At 52.0% G+C, this 14,865-nt stretch overlaps 1 long non-coding RNA gene across 1 annotated transcript; it reads right to left on the minus strand.

Moving 5' to 3' along the window:
- Positions 1-2,537: 2,537 nt before the first annotated feature.
- LOC122483738 lies at positions 2,538-6,777 on the minus strand. Its single transcript, XR_006297462.1, has 4 exons — positions 6,539-6,777; positions 6,155-6,299; positions 4,057-4,211; positions 2,538-3,323 (listed from the first exon to the last, which is right to left on the minus strand). It is a non-coding gene; the product is annotated as an uncharacterized LOC122483738 (long non-coding RNA).
- Between the last annotated feature and the right edge of the window lie 8,088 nt (positions 6,778-14,865).

Here is a 14,865-nt window from a genome sequence, read left to right on the forward strand (position 1 = left end):
CCTTATGATGCTAACTCCCTTTGGTTCCGTGAAGAGAGGGCGAGAAAGGGTCAGAAGCAAGTTGCTTTCCGCAAGGCAGGCTCCCACACGTAAGCAAAAAACGGACAGAGGGTTTCCAAGTCGCCAGCTGGCAGTTATGTTAAAAAGCTAAGCCATGAGAAAGAACACGTGGAACCTGTCTGTCTGTCTATCCATCTATCTATATAATGGAATATTCCTCAGCCATAAAAAAGAATGAGTTCTGGCCATTGGCAACAACACAGACGGACCTAGGAGGTATAATTTTTTTTTTTAATTTTTTTTAATGTTTATTTTTGAAGGAGAGAGAGACATCGTGTAAGTAGGGGAGGGGCAGAGAGAGAGGGAGACACAGAATGCGAAGCAGGCTCCAGGCTCCGAGCTGGCAGCCCAGAGCCCGACGTGGGGCTCGAACTCACGAACCGTGAGATCATGACCTGAGCCGAAGTCGGACGCTCAACCGACGGAGCCACCCAGACGCCCCTAGAAGGCATAATCTCAAGTGACATAAGTCAGACAGACAAAGACAAATACCATATGATTTCACTCGTATGTGGAATTTAAGAAAACACAACGAACGCACAAAGAAAAAAAAAGATATACCACGTCTTTTTCCCTGACTGACCGACTTCAGATGCCCTCACACCTTCTGCGGGGGTAGAGCCCTCCACTGGGAATGGAGATTCCTGGCCAACACCCAAGGGGAGGTTCAGCATTCCACAACAGCTGAGCAGCTCTTCCCCCAGGAAGGGTACCAGGGGAAAATAATAGTGGCGACTGCATCATCGATGCTGGACTTGGTCTTTGGCCGAACCGTCTTCTCATCTTTTCTATCTGGGGCTCTGCCCTCCAGCCTCCAAGTCCCCCACCCCATTAAGAGGAGTTTTGAACTGATTACTAAGAATGAATAGCAACACAACTGAGACCTAGATACTGAGCTTGTATTACAGCGAACGTTCTTACTCATTCTAGAAGACTGTAGATTCTTGGGCAATTTCTATATAGCAATGCAAATGAAGTCAGTTTTACTTCTTTTGAATTCTTACATGATGTACTCATTTCTTCTTTCCTCATTGTGTTGATTAGGTCTTCAGTTCAATGTGGAGCAGCGTCAACGATAGAGGGTATCCGACCTCACTCCTGACTTAAAGGAACTAGGCCTAACGCCTCATCCTTGAGTGAAATAGTTGCTTAAATTTCTTCATAGATACACTTCATCAGATTAGGGATGTTCCCTTTCCCCTTATTTCACCAAGAGCTTCTGTTTTAATCACGAATATGTGTTCCATGATATTAAGTCTCTTTTCTGCATGTTTTGAGATGACGCTCTGATCTTTCTCCGTTCGTCTGTCCGTGTGCCGTGTCGTAGAATAAATTTTCCAATATCGAGCTAACCCTACATTCCTGGGTTAAACTTTACTTGATCATGATGTACTTTAAAATATGAATTGCTGAATTCCATTAGCTAATATTTTATTCAGAATTTCCTGTCCCGTTTCATAAGTGAGCTTGGTCTATAATTTCTTTTTCTGGTACCGGAGCTATTTTGGGGATCCTATGACATGGTACTTCGAACATCAGGTAGCACTGGAAAATTTTAGATATTTAACAGTCCGCACAGAAGGCCTCTCGTCTGGCTCAGGGAGGAGATACACCTGTGCAAGTGGGTCGGCCTGCCCACACAGGACAGTAGGAGAGGCTCCTGGGGGGCGCGATTCAGGATTCATCCATGATTTTTTTTTTTTAATTTTTTTTTTCAACGTTTATTTATTTTGGGGACAGAGAGAGACAGAGCATGAATGGGGGAAGGGCAGAGAGAGAGGGAGACACAGAATCGGAAACAGGCTCCAGGCTCTGAGCCATCAGCCCAGAGCCTGATGCGGGGCTCGAACTCACGGACCGCAAGATCGTGACCTGGCTGAAGTCGGACGCTTAACCGACTGCGCCACCCAGGCGCCCCATCATCCATGATTTTGAAGCCTGAGCCCTGAGAGTGGATCACAAGCTGATTTCAGGATTAGCTGCCAACCCATGAGACGGGCAGAGAAGGGCTGTTCCACCTGTCTGACCAGTACCGGGACCATTCCTGCTGGGGCGATATCACATTAGATTGCGGTATCCTTGGCGACCAAAGGAGTACATGTCTATGTTCTTCACCGGCATATGGAGTAAGGTTGGGGGCGGGGGGGGGGTGGGCAATGGTTGAACTCTTTGAACCAACAGGTCTTCTTCTAGCCAAGTTGTTCTAACATAAGATCAATAAGCAATATCATGTTATCCCTAGAAGGCATTTTGGGGGCGTCCAGAATCCTGGCATAGTCCCAGCTTTGTCCCCAAGCAACAGTTTGCGTGCCCCCTGGAAATGGGATGGGAGCCTCTTCTGAGGCCCCCAAGAATGTTGAGATTGTAGAGAGAGCCTTGGTGTCTGGAGTGGGAGACTGGGATCAAGTCCTGATTCCACTTGCTCTCCGTGACTCTGAGCTCTCGACCTCACGTGTGAGACGCGGATGATTACACTCCACCTTCTAGGATTGTAATACTGATTAAATATGACAAAAAGCGCCGCGGGTCGGTCTGGTACGCAGTCGCTGCTCAGTCCATTCCCTCAGTTTCCTGGGAGGCTGAGGCCAATGACACAGCGTAAAAGGAGTCACAGGGGCAGAGCTGTGTCCTGCTGCCTCAGGTGGAGCCCTGAGCTCCCCAGTGCGGACTTGAAGTCCCAGCAGATTCAGACCAGGGCCATCTGGGAGGAGAGCCCGCCTGGCCCTGGGCATGGCTCTGTGACAGGGAGGACAGGGACTGCGTGACCAGCTGCTGAGTGCCACGAGAGCCTCAGAGAACAGCTTGGCTTGTAAACTGTCAGGAGCCAGAGCAGGAGCAGACCTAGGTGTTGGGGAGGGACGGCTCCGATAGGATTTCCCATCGGGAGTGCGGCAGGTAGCAAACTCTGACGCCTTGGGGGTGAGTTCAGAGCAGGGTTCCCTGCGATCGCTCCGCCTGCTGCCCTTCCCACGGAGCATCCATTCTGGTGTCCAACCCCCCATCCTCTCCCTTCCTCTCCTCCACCCACCCTCCACTCATCTGTGTGTGCATTAGATTGTCCCCCCACTCATCCCCTCGTCACGCCGCCATCCGTCTGCCCATCCATCCAGCCGTCTGCACGTCCGGCCATCCTTCCACACATCTGTTGACTTCTCTCTCAATAGGTACGGTGATAATAATAAAAATTACAGTGGCTGATGTTTCTTCAGGCCTCCTTCGTGTCAGCCACGGTTTCCCCGGTATACCTTAGGCCTGGCAACAAGCTAAAAGGGAAGTTCTAGTATTATTTCCATTTTAAAGGTAATAAAACTAAGGCCCGAAGAGAATGATTCGTTTGCCCACCGTCACACAGCCAGAAGACAAGGGGATACTAGAGCTTAGGTGGAACCCAAGACATCTGGCTCCAGAGCCCTCGCTGCTAACCACAGTGCTAAATGGCCTTCCAGATACCACTCAACACCATCCAGCCAGCCTCCTGTCTTTTTAGCCATCCTCCCACCCATTAACCTCCCAGCCCCAACCTCTTTATATGCCCCCACCTATCCTCTCCACTCTTACCCACCTTCATTCCCAACCAGTCTCTCCATTTCCTCGTCTGCTGTGCCGTGTACCCGCAAATCCACCCGTCCACTCGCCAAGTCTTTTTTTTTTTTTTTTTGCACTACCTACCCGCCCGTCCACCCAACAGCCATTTACTAAGTCCCTTCTCTGCTTAAGACTAAGAGATGCTTAGTCTCCGACATCAAAGGGCTCAGTTACTCTTTGGGGAGGCACATTGAGATAAAACAGTGGGGTAACCCAATGGGATATGTGCTAAGGGAGAAGGAAGCCCAGGAAGCTAAGGTGCATGGGGAAAAGGGCCCTGCCTGGAAAAATCCAGGAAGAATCCCTGAGGATCTGGAGACTGATTTGGATGGGTCACAATGATCCAGGTGGGAGAGATGAGAAATGGCCTTCCAGGCAGAAGGCTCCTTCTTTGCAAAGGACGATAGTCACCTGGTAGATGGTTCCAGTAGATCGCAGGAGACAGTGCTTGCCCAGCCCTGGGCAGCCCCCTCTGAGTTCGTCAGTGGGATGAGGATAGGTCTAGTCAGGGGCCGGCCACAGTAGGGCTGTGGGCCAACATCCGAGCTGAGAATCGGGGCAGCTCTCTGGAAGAGAAATCCCAAGTCCAGGGTTCCTTTAAGACCCACTTGCTGTCTGGCTTCCCCCAGAGCCATCCCACGTTTGCTATTCTGCACACTTTCTGTGTATTTGCAAGTTCTGATTGAACAAACACTAGCTGGGGCACAGTGAACCCAAATAATTGTGTGCCTGTCAACGGTACGTGTTAATTGGAGAGTTGTAAAGTCCGCGGGACGGGTCACAAGGGAGCAGCCAATTACTCCGTGTACCTATTTGAAAGGCTCCCGCTCCCGGAATCCTGACTGGCATTAGAACACTCGTATTGGTCCGTGCTATTGATTTTCCTCCCGCCTCAGTTGATGGGCTCGTTAATTGACAATTACCTTTTTCCCTGTGTTGGGAGAATTGACCACAGGGACCTGAAGTGTTCAGTTTCATTGGAGCTGAGCTGAGCCTGTACCTGTTTAACCTGTAACGAGTCCCAACAGCCAACTCTGGGGAGCTGGGGCCTCCCAGGAGGAAACAAGGATGTTGGGCGGGGGTGAACCTGGGTCCTAATGGGAGCAGACTCTGACGTCGAGCCTGCTGGGGCCTGGACAACAAGGGCTCACGGAGCGAGGGTGGACCTGGGTGAGACTGGGCCGAGCCTGGGGCTAATATGCAAAGCTCCCAATGGGACCGATTCACATCTGGCTCCAGTGGGCAGTGAAGGAAGGAACGACTGTTTGCTGAGCAACTACTATGTTCCAGGCACTTTTTTTCTAATCGGAGCCCCCCCCCCCCGCATCAACTTTTAATACTACAGATATGCTATATATCTGTTTATATATTGTATGAGTGCTTTATACATTAAAAAGTAAGATTTTTTTTGTAACCCCCCCCGGAAGCAATTGTTGCGCCCTGAGTGGGGGGGGGGGGGGGACATTGTCTCTCTGAAAATGTATGGTACAGAGAAACTAAGGCAGGAGCCTTGGTAGGGGTGGGGTCCCACTACTCCAGATACTTTGGGTCTGGATAATGAACCGTGATCAAGGGTGAAGTCTTAGGCACTAAACTTGGGTTCAAATCTCTGCTCTGCCACTTACCGTTTGACTTAACTTCTCTGAATCTCAGTCTTTTTATCTGTTAAATGGAGCAATAGGACTTCTCCGACATCAATGAAGTAATGAATGCACGTGAAGCACTTAGCACATAGTAAGTTCTCAACAAATTGTAGCATCTGTTGTAGTCATTACTTCCAGAACCCCACTGGCTAGGGGGACAGAAGTTCCCGGCGTGTCCTTTGCTCATCAGGGGCATGGGCCATGTCTTACTGGTCACAGTGACCCCAGCCCTGGCCCTTGCTCCCGTGTGGACTGTCAAACAGTTTCACTCTGGCTCTGAGCAGGCCGAGCCGCAGGAACCGGGTCAGGGACACAACAGCCACGGCCGATCAGCACCTGGGGGCCACGTGTTCCTCTGGGAACACCATGTCCCGCCACCAAGAGGAAATTGCTGTTTTAGCCTCTGCAGATGTCTGAGCGACTTCAGAGACTTCCTTAAACTCCTGCCTCTCTTAAGTGGCCCTGCCAGCCCCTGCCCGAGGCTGACCCGAGGTGCCCAGGTCTGACGTGTTTTGCTTGGATGAGGGAAAACCTCCCAGACCGGCCTGGAGGTCAGAGTCGCTGGCAGGGCATCAGGAGCTGACCTTCCTAGCGGGCCACGCCCCTCAGGCCAGGCCAGGCCCACATCTTACAAAACCTTCCCCTTGCAAAACCTTCCCCGGGGTTTTGCCGCTGGGAGGTAGCACGGTGGGTCTTGCCCGTTTTTTTTTTTTTTTTTTTTTTTTTTTTTAAGGGCTAAGGATTTTAAATTCAAATTCAGCGAAGAGGCACCGCCCCCCACCACTCGCGCTGGCGGCTCCGAGGCTCTCCAGTCTCTTCTAGGTTTGTGAGTTTCGTGTTTCCCCACGGCCTGCACGGAAACCCACCTTATCACACGCCGATCCGCCAGGCACGAGCCCTGGACTTCGCTTGGTCTGGTGCGCTGGTTTCCAATTATTTTTAAGCTCTCTATCCCTTTCTCCAAAGGAAAACTATGCGGAAGCCCAAGTGATATGGCAGAGGAGCAAGTACCTGCAACAGGGAACAGGAACAGAAGTTAGCCCCCGAGTGAATGTCCCCCGATCTCTTCCCCTCCCACGCTCCTTGCCTTCTAGACAGCCCTCCAGGTGCTCTGCTCTGGGCCGGCCATCCCTGTAGCTGGTGAGAGAGAGAGACAGAAAAGCAGAAAAAGCCCGAAACCTGGTCGCTCTCCTCCCTTCCCGCCCCCCCCCCCCCAATCCGGAAGCCCCAGGGCACAAAGGGGAATTTACCAGTTGGTGGTGAGAGGGGTTCAGACCCCAGCCCAGCACTCGCTAGCTGGGTGACCAGGGACAACTGTCTTCACCTCTCTGAGCCTCCTCCGCTTAGTCATCTAGAAAACAAGGAAGAGAACCACGGCCGCCCGCCTCTCGGCTTTGCCAGGAGAACAGGATGAGTTTGTGAACGTAAAAACAAACCCTGAAAGGCTGTCCCAAGAATTGGAAAAACACCTCGAGGAGTTTTGTGTCTTTTTTTTTTTTTTTTTTTTTAAGGTTACAAATAGCAGAAGCAGCCCCTCCATGAACTGTTAAGGAAGGCAAGCCGGAAAATCCAAACGACTTACGTTTTACTTGGCGGTAGGGCGGGAGGTTGGGGGGGGGGAGCACTAGTGTCCGCCCCCACCCCCAGCCCCCTCTCCATGGAGCAGACCTTGCTCTGTCCTCTCCTCTGAACATTTAGTTCTCTGGGCCTAAAATCACTGAGTGTTCAAACTGTTCCTGTTGTGGTTTGCTCTGTGAAGGCTGTTTCTGCAGAAGAGCGGTTTCAGCCCCTGGGTCTGCAGCGCGGAAGCCCCTCAGAAGCTTTGGTGGGGGTCGGGACGGGATGGGGGGAGGGCACACGACTAGCACCAGACCAGGTTTCGGTATTGCCCGAGGGCATCCTCCCCTGGAGGCCCTTCCGTGACACCAGCCTTCCCGGGGGAGGTGACAGTGGGGAGGCAAAGGGCCCTCATTGTGCTGAGGGGGAGGGATTGACGTCCCCCTGGCAAGGGTCCTGGGAGACCCGTATGAGGCCTGGCTTTGTTCTCATGCCAATCACCGTGAAGGAGGCTGGGAGAAGGGCCCTGCGGGGTAACCCTGGAGCCCCCGCACTGCCTAGGAACCAGCAGAAGGACGCCAGCGGGGCCAGACGGAAGCACTTTGTTTTTGCGATTTGGAAGGGAGGATCCCAACAGGAAACCAGTGACTGAGGAGTCTCCTGTTGCCAGGGCCTGTGCCAGGCTCCTTCCATGGCAGCTCACTGTATCCTCGAATGACTCCGTAGGGCAGGCACTACAGCCCCCTTCTCCAGATGGGGCAGCTGAGGCTCAGAGGAGTTAAGTGAGCCACCTAAGACCTTCCCCCACCCAGTTAACGACCATGGTGGAGGCAGGATGGTCAGCAGCATAGAGTGAGCTGGCGGGGAGAGGGCAGAGGGAAGGAGACTTCCCAGGAGCTGTGCAGGCCTCAGAATTCATGTGCCCCCCGGGGTCAAGGTGATGTGCGCCAGTTGGCTGATCTGTCTAGCGGCGGGGGGGGGGGGGGGGGCACCATCCAGCCAGCCGACCCTGGCTTACCGGGCCCATGCTGGGGGGATGGCTTGGCGAAGACCGAGATGAATAAGACTGGACCTGATCTTCAAGCCCAGCACGGTCTGCACGACCCAGCAGGCCACGGGCATGAGCGTAAGGCAGAGTGACCACTGTCATTATAGAGGGGTGCGTGGGAAGGGCTGTGGGCCGGAGGACGGTCACCAGCGGGATCAGAGGAGGCCGCTGGAGCCCGGCCATGAGAAAGAAGGGGAGAAGGAGTGCTGCTGTGCTCTAGCAGAGCTCCAGCCCACGGGATCGTGGGCCACATGGTATGTTACTGCTTGCGTTTCACACGGGCCCTGCTAGATGGGAGGTTTCCAGCTGGTTCTTCTTTCAGTCTGCTCTCGGCCACGGTGTGGTCTTTTCCTTCATGCCGCCACCATCACTCTAGACGCCTAGGGCCCCCCACCTTCTGGTTGGGGGAAGGTTGGGACTCGGAGTTACCCACCCATCCAGGTAGGTTGGAGGAGGGCTGGGCAGTGTCTGGGCACAAGGGCATCACTCCGGACCAGATGCTTGGTCAGTGACCTCTGAGCCCGTCCTCGGTGGTTCACACAGACAGTGATGGGAAAGGAAACTCGGGGCTCATGTGACCTCCCCGAGGCCCCCTGATGCTGATGACAGCCTCCCTGCTCCCGCTGGGGCTCAGGGTGTCTCCATAACCCAGTCTCCTTGGTCGTTCCTTTCTCCCTCCTGTCTCTTCTCACCTCACTCTGCAAGGATGCATCCCAAAGCGGTAGAGAGCCAGGACTCTGGAGCCCAGCCTACTGGGCTCCAGAGCCCCGGCTCTGAACTAGAGCTGTTTGCCTTGAGGCAAGTGACTTAACCTCCGCCTCGATTTCCTCATCTGTAAAGTGGGGTTAAGAATAGGGCCTACCTCTTTGGCTCGCTGGGAGGATTCGTGCCAAAGCACATGCTTTTTCTGAGACTCCACACTGGCCTCCAGGAGATGAAATGCCACACCGGTTATCCTCAGGGAATCCTCAGCGGGGGTGGGGTGGGGGAGTGACGGTGTGATTCAGGCAGACGATGGTCACTGCAAAGTAGGGGTCCAGGATGCAGGTGAGGTGAACGGTCAGAGGAGAGAGCAGTCCTGTTGGAGAGTTTAAAATCTAAATTCTGGAATGGAGAAGAAGCAAAGAAAAAAAAGTGAGGGGTAAGTGTAGCATCTAACCCGGCATCAGGGCAAATAATGTGGGATCGGACAGGGAGCGATGGACGATGAGGGAAGGCACTCCAGGTGGAGGGTCCTGGCTGGGCGAAAGCACGGCGGCAGGGAGGCAAGAGGTGATACACGGTGGATGTCGAGAGCGGGTCTGTGAAGGGACAGCCGTGAAGCCAGACGCCTCGCCGGGGGCCCGCAGGGCTGATCTCAGGCGGTCCTTACACTAACCCCGTGAGTCCTGTTATTATCTGTGTTTTATAGATGAGGAAACTGAGGAAGCTCGAGGTGGGGAGCTCTTTGCCCAAGATCACTCATTAAATGGTGTCTCTGCACCCTGAGTTCATCCATCTGTCTGCAGAGTTGGGAACTTGCCCAGTGCCCCATGCTGTTACCCAGGCAATGGGAGAAGAGTCACGGAGAAATGACGGGGAAGCTGGTTCAAGGCCAGGAGGAGGTCCTGGACAGCTCCACATGGGGGTTTCAGCTTCACCCTCCTTAGGAAGGCCGGTCACCCACAGGGGCCTCACACGTGTAAGGGTGTCCCCAGACACCTAGAGTCTCAGCCGTGGGCTTTTTATATTTCTGGTTTTATGCTCCAAGACTTTGTCAGAGGCTGAATTCTGTGTTCTACTCAGCTCCCAGTTCCTACCTGCCAGGAGGAAATTTTTCCGTGGGCCCCTGTTCTCATCTGCACAGCTCACTGTCAGCATGGCGGGTATCATCCTGGTGACTCCAGCATAAATCAAGCCTTCCCTGTGTTCCAGATGTCCGCTTTCTCTTCTTCGGTGGGTCCACAATATTTCAGAGGAGCAGTTTTCAACCCCGGGTGCCAGTGAGAATTAACCGAGAGCTTTAAAACATTCCAATGCCCTGGGCTTGCGGTCTATATGAAGGCCCAGAGGTGAGGCATTTTCAAAGCTCCTCAAGGTTGAAAAGCCCTGCTTTGGAGAAATCTGCTGGAAAAGTCTGCGGCCCCTCTCAGCACGGCTGGGGGTTTCCTCTGCTCACATCAGCATAATCCACCTTATTAAAGCCTGCAAAACACAAATCAAAAGGTTCCTGCTGGCCAGAGAATGGGTCTTTGGAAAACGGAGCTGAGGTGTCCTGGGGCGAGTTCTAACTGTGCCCGGGGCCAGTCTAGCCATTGTGACTTCAGAGCCACCCTGTACCCGCGTAGTTCAACGCCTGTTAGGCCAGGATAGCCAAGGCCCCGCGGAGATTTTTATTGTCCATTTTATATTGTCAAACGGCAGCCTTAGATGCTTGTGGTCATAATTTTGAAATATTAAATTACACTGAGCATTAAGGGCTATGTTTTCTGTTAGAAGACAAGTTAATTGGCGCTCTTAATCTTTAATTTTGAGATTTAAGCCGGTTTCCCATTTAGCTCTAATTGGTAGTGTTCCGACGGCCCTCGCTGACCCCAGAAGCCTTTGATATGCTTTAGGAATCCTTTTATGGAAGCCCCTTTTTCTTCTGCCCTGCACATTTAATAGATTTGTATTTCCTCCGTCATCTTTCCTTCTGTGGAGATATTTTAAAATCGCACCGTGTGTCTGCAGGGAATAAATACCTCCTCTCCAGCAAATGTTTTTTTATAGTGATCGGCAAAAGAGGATTAATTGCCCCCATTCACACCCACCTCTTACTCGCCGCGTTCCATTTTCATACGGAGATGTTTAATCCTTTCTTCCGCAGCCAGGCTGGATTTGTCGGTAAATGCTTGTGCTCTCCAAGTGATGTTTCTGGAATAGACCTTAAGAGAGCATCTACTCCAATCACTCTATTTTACAGATAATAATCTCACCATAATAATGCTTTATGTGTCAGGGGAGAGCACTCATGGTGAGGATACGGATGAGGGTGGTAATGAGCCCTTCGTCCCTGGAGGTGTTCAAGCACAGTTTGGAAGCGGCTTGCCAGGCGTATTTTAGAGGCGAATACAGCATAAGAACTGAGAGGTTTTAGCGTCTTCTGGCTTGGGTTTAAATCCCTGCTGCTTACTGGTCCCGTGGCCTTGGGCGGCTTATCAGCCATTCTGAGCCTCTCTTTCCTACTCTATAAAATGGAGTTAATAACAATACTTAGCACATAAAGTTACAGTAGAACCGAGTGAAATAATACCTGGCCCTTAGTGAGCACTTAATAAGTGTGGGTTACTGTTATTAAGTGTTATAGATGGCAGCCGGACTTCAGGAGTGGGAGAGCAGCGAGAACAGGGAAGCAATTGTCATAAAGACCTTTCCATCATCCTCAATCCCCAGAACTCGGTCACCCATTAGCCTTTCCAAAGTGCCGTCACATCTGGAACCTCGGTGTACCCTCACGGTTGTCCTTTATCCAGACTACATAACAGTGTCGGGAACGGGAGGCTCAGAAAGGTGTAGTGAGTTGCCTAAGGTCACGCAGCATAAGAATAGAGCCCCTGGAATCCCAACTCGTCCGTCCCCCTCTCTACCCCCTGCTTCCACGGAGACAAAGCTCTTGTCTACCGGTTCCGTTATCCCTCTGGTTTATCATGAGGATGTATCTTAATATCGCAGGACGTTCCTGAGCGGGGTGGGCATGCTTCTGGCCTGCCCAGGTTCTCACCGTGAGGGTGCCGCTCGCCAATTCAAATGCAAGACTTGGAACTGTTTCTTTTACTCCCAAGTATGTAGGGCAATCAAGCAGTCCGGTAATAATCATACATAATGTCGGATACTCCTAATGTACTTGTTTCGTGTGGCACTCTTAGAATTTTAATTTGATACAAGGAACATTATTACTCCATATTCATTAAGTCGCGTGGTAACCTCTTTTAAAAACCCCTTTTCCAGCAATAATAGAAGACAATTTTACATGAGGAAAGTCATTTGGGAAAGAAGATCTGCTCGATAGGCTTTCCCCGAGCCTCGCCACAGCCTGGGCTGACCCCGCTGCATTCTTCCACACGGTTCCGGTCTCCCCGTGCCGCGGTTTAACAATATGAAGTACCAAAGGCCGTTTACACCGTGGGCCCATGGACCCATCTCGTAGGAGGGCGTTCCACCGGCCCAGCTCGCTGCTCAGCTCCCGAGAGCGTCCCCTGGCAGAGGCCCTGTGTAGTCAGCCTTTTGCATCAATGTTATGTTCCCAGGAACCCTCAAGGCTCCCAATCAGGACAGTGAGAATCAGAGGAAAGAAGGGAACAGGTTGGGGTGGGGAGATCCCGACTCTCCTTAAAGACGTACACACTCTAAGAGTCGGGCTGGAGAAGTTGGAACATGGATGAAAGCGGGCCACCTTACCTTACCAGGTAGCCCGTCTAGAGACGCCGAAATCCACCAACATCCCCCAAGCCGGGGGCGGGGAGGGGGGTCCCACCCTGTCTCTACACTGGGCAGCCCCCGGTTTTGTTTTCCAAGTTGACTCTGCACAGAACTTTCATGTGAAGAAGGCACTTGGAGCCCAGGCATCCTGAACCTGTCTTACCCCCCCCGTGTTTTGCGGATCAGGACACCAAGGTCCAGGGAAGGACGGGGTTTTATTCCAGCCGTGTGGCTGAGTTGGCATGAGAATTGAATTCTAACCCGGCTGCGGCACACGCTCTCGATTGCATTTGCCCTGCGGTAACACCAACACCGTAACATCCTTCCCCTGATCTTGGGGGGCCGATACTATTTACTGCGTCCTGACGCCATGCCAGAAACTTGTTCTGGACAGCACGCACCCTCCCTTGTAAGGCTGACGGCAATTCCACATGGCAGCTATAGCTGTCCCCGTCCTGCGGGTGAGGTCACTGGGCTCTGGGAGGTGAAGCTCTCGTGCGTGGTCAGCCAGGGAGTGGCTGAGCTGCGCTTGAATCCAGGCCACTGCTGGGATCCCAGCCTCTGCCCTTCATCCCTGTGCTTTACTGCCTGGAACCAATCGCCTGGAGCCTCCATTTACTACTCTGTGAAAGCAAGTGCCTCATTCCCGTCCAGCCCAATTTACACTCGAGGTTCAAGTCGAAGGGATATAAAAATTCTTGGCCACATCAAAAGTGCTGTAAAAATGCACAACTCGATACTGATGCCATTATAAAATGTGGACAAATTATTTGGTTTGGGGCCTTTTTGTTAATGCACTAAAGATTCTGGCAGGAAAAAAAGGGGTCTTTGCTCAACAGTGTATGAGGCATTATGGGTTTATTCATTCAAAAACTTTTATTTAGAACCCTTTCTGGGTTCAACATTGGCTCAGGCACCAGGGTTTCAGAGACCAATCAAACCAGTCCCAAGCATCTTGAGGGTTGGGTAGATGCCCAACCAAGATGCCCAAGCATCTTGAGGGTTGGGCATCTTGAGGGTCCTTGGAGTTTGCCAAGAGATAAAGCAGTGATTACATTCCAGGGAGGAATGATCTGGAAGCCTACAAGGGCACCGAGGGGGCCTAGACCAAGTGTGCTGGCCAAGAACGCAGGCTCTGCTCTAGATTGCCTTGAATCCACATCCTTGTTCTTCACTTACTAACTGTGTACCCTTGGGCCGTATCCTTGGCCTCCCTGTGCCCGAGCTTTATCTTCTGTAAAATGGGAATTATGAGAGGCGGTAACAGAGTCCTACCTCAAAGGATTGCTATAAATATTTCATGAGCCAGGGACTCTTTGGAAGTCTGATAAAGACGAGAGACTCCTGGGAATATTGTTTTTCAATGCATCCAATAAAAATATATTGGATTAGAAGGTGCACTAATTACATTAAAAATAGTATCAAAATATTAAAACCACAAATTTATAATTTAGCACGATATGTGCTTCTTTATTAAAGCATTCAATAATAAGATCCAGAGGCAGGTCTAATAAGCACCATAATTTCGAGGCAGTGATAGGCGTAAGTGGTATCTCACGGCATCTGCACCTATACAACGTGAGAGGAATTTATATGTGATTTCTAGAGGTGATGCACAACTAAAGGAAATACTCAACTCAGTCGACATCAAGTGAACGCAGAGCTGTGATTTTTTCTTATTCCCTTCCAAGTTCTCTGACCCCCTGAATTCTATCCAGATGATCCTCTGGAGGCCCATGGACCCAGGTGGCTAAGTCCTGCCCCTAGGGAGACCCTCTGGTGAAGGGAAGGACAGGGCATGAGGCTGACGGGCTGGGCAGGAGCAGCCGCAGTGGGCTCAGGAAGGAGACCTGCCCTCGCGAAGCTGCCGTGTAGGTGGGGAGCCCTGAGGTCAAAGCGGTTGCCCCGTGCGGTGTCTTGGAATTGAGTTGCGCCGGTTGAGTAATGACGTGCCAAGACTAAGCTTGGGCGTTTCCAGAAACTCATGCACCTGCGTCATCCTCCACTTGTAAGAACTACGTGCTGGTCAAAGGCGGGCTCTGCCAGGGGCGTCTGCGTGGCTCAGCCTGCTGAGCTTCCGACTCTCGATTTCGGCTCAGGCCACGATCTCATGGTTTGTGGGTTCGAGCACCCAAGCCTCAGCCAGGTGCACTCACGGGGTAAGTGCTCTGCGAGCATCAGGTACTCTTGTCCTTGTCATTTGCGACAGCACAGTTAGCACTGTAAAATGCCATCAGGTTGGGAACCCAGAATGAGCCCCTCGTAGACGGTATAGCCCCGAGGTTCAGACACAGGCTGGGGCTCGAGACCACCTGCTTGAAACCAGGGTCTGCCTCTAACTGGCTGTGTAACTGTGAATGGTGTTCAGCCTCTCTGGGCCTCAGTGTCTGTCCTCCATAGAACCAGAAAAATAATATCATCAACTTCACAGTGTGGTTGCCAAGACTGAAGGATGTATGTAAGAGGCTTAGAGGGGCGCCTGGCTGGCTCCGTCGGTTAAGCGTCTGACTGCGGCTCAGGTCATGATCTCGC

The sequence above is a fragment of the Prionailurus bengalensis genome, chromosome D1 (assembly GCF_016509475.1).
Source record: "Prionailurus bengalensis isolate Pbe53 chromosome D1, Fcat_Pben_1.1_paternal_pri, whole genome shotgun sequence".
Taxonomy (NCBI): Eukaryota; Metazoa; Chordata; class Mammalia; order Carnivora; family Felidae; genus Prionailurus; species Prionailurus bengalensis.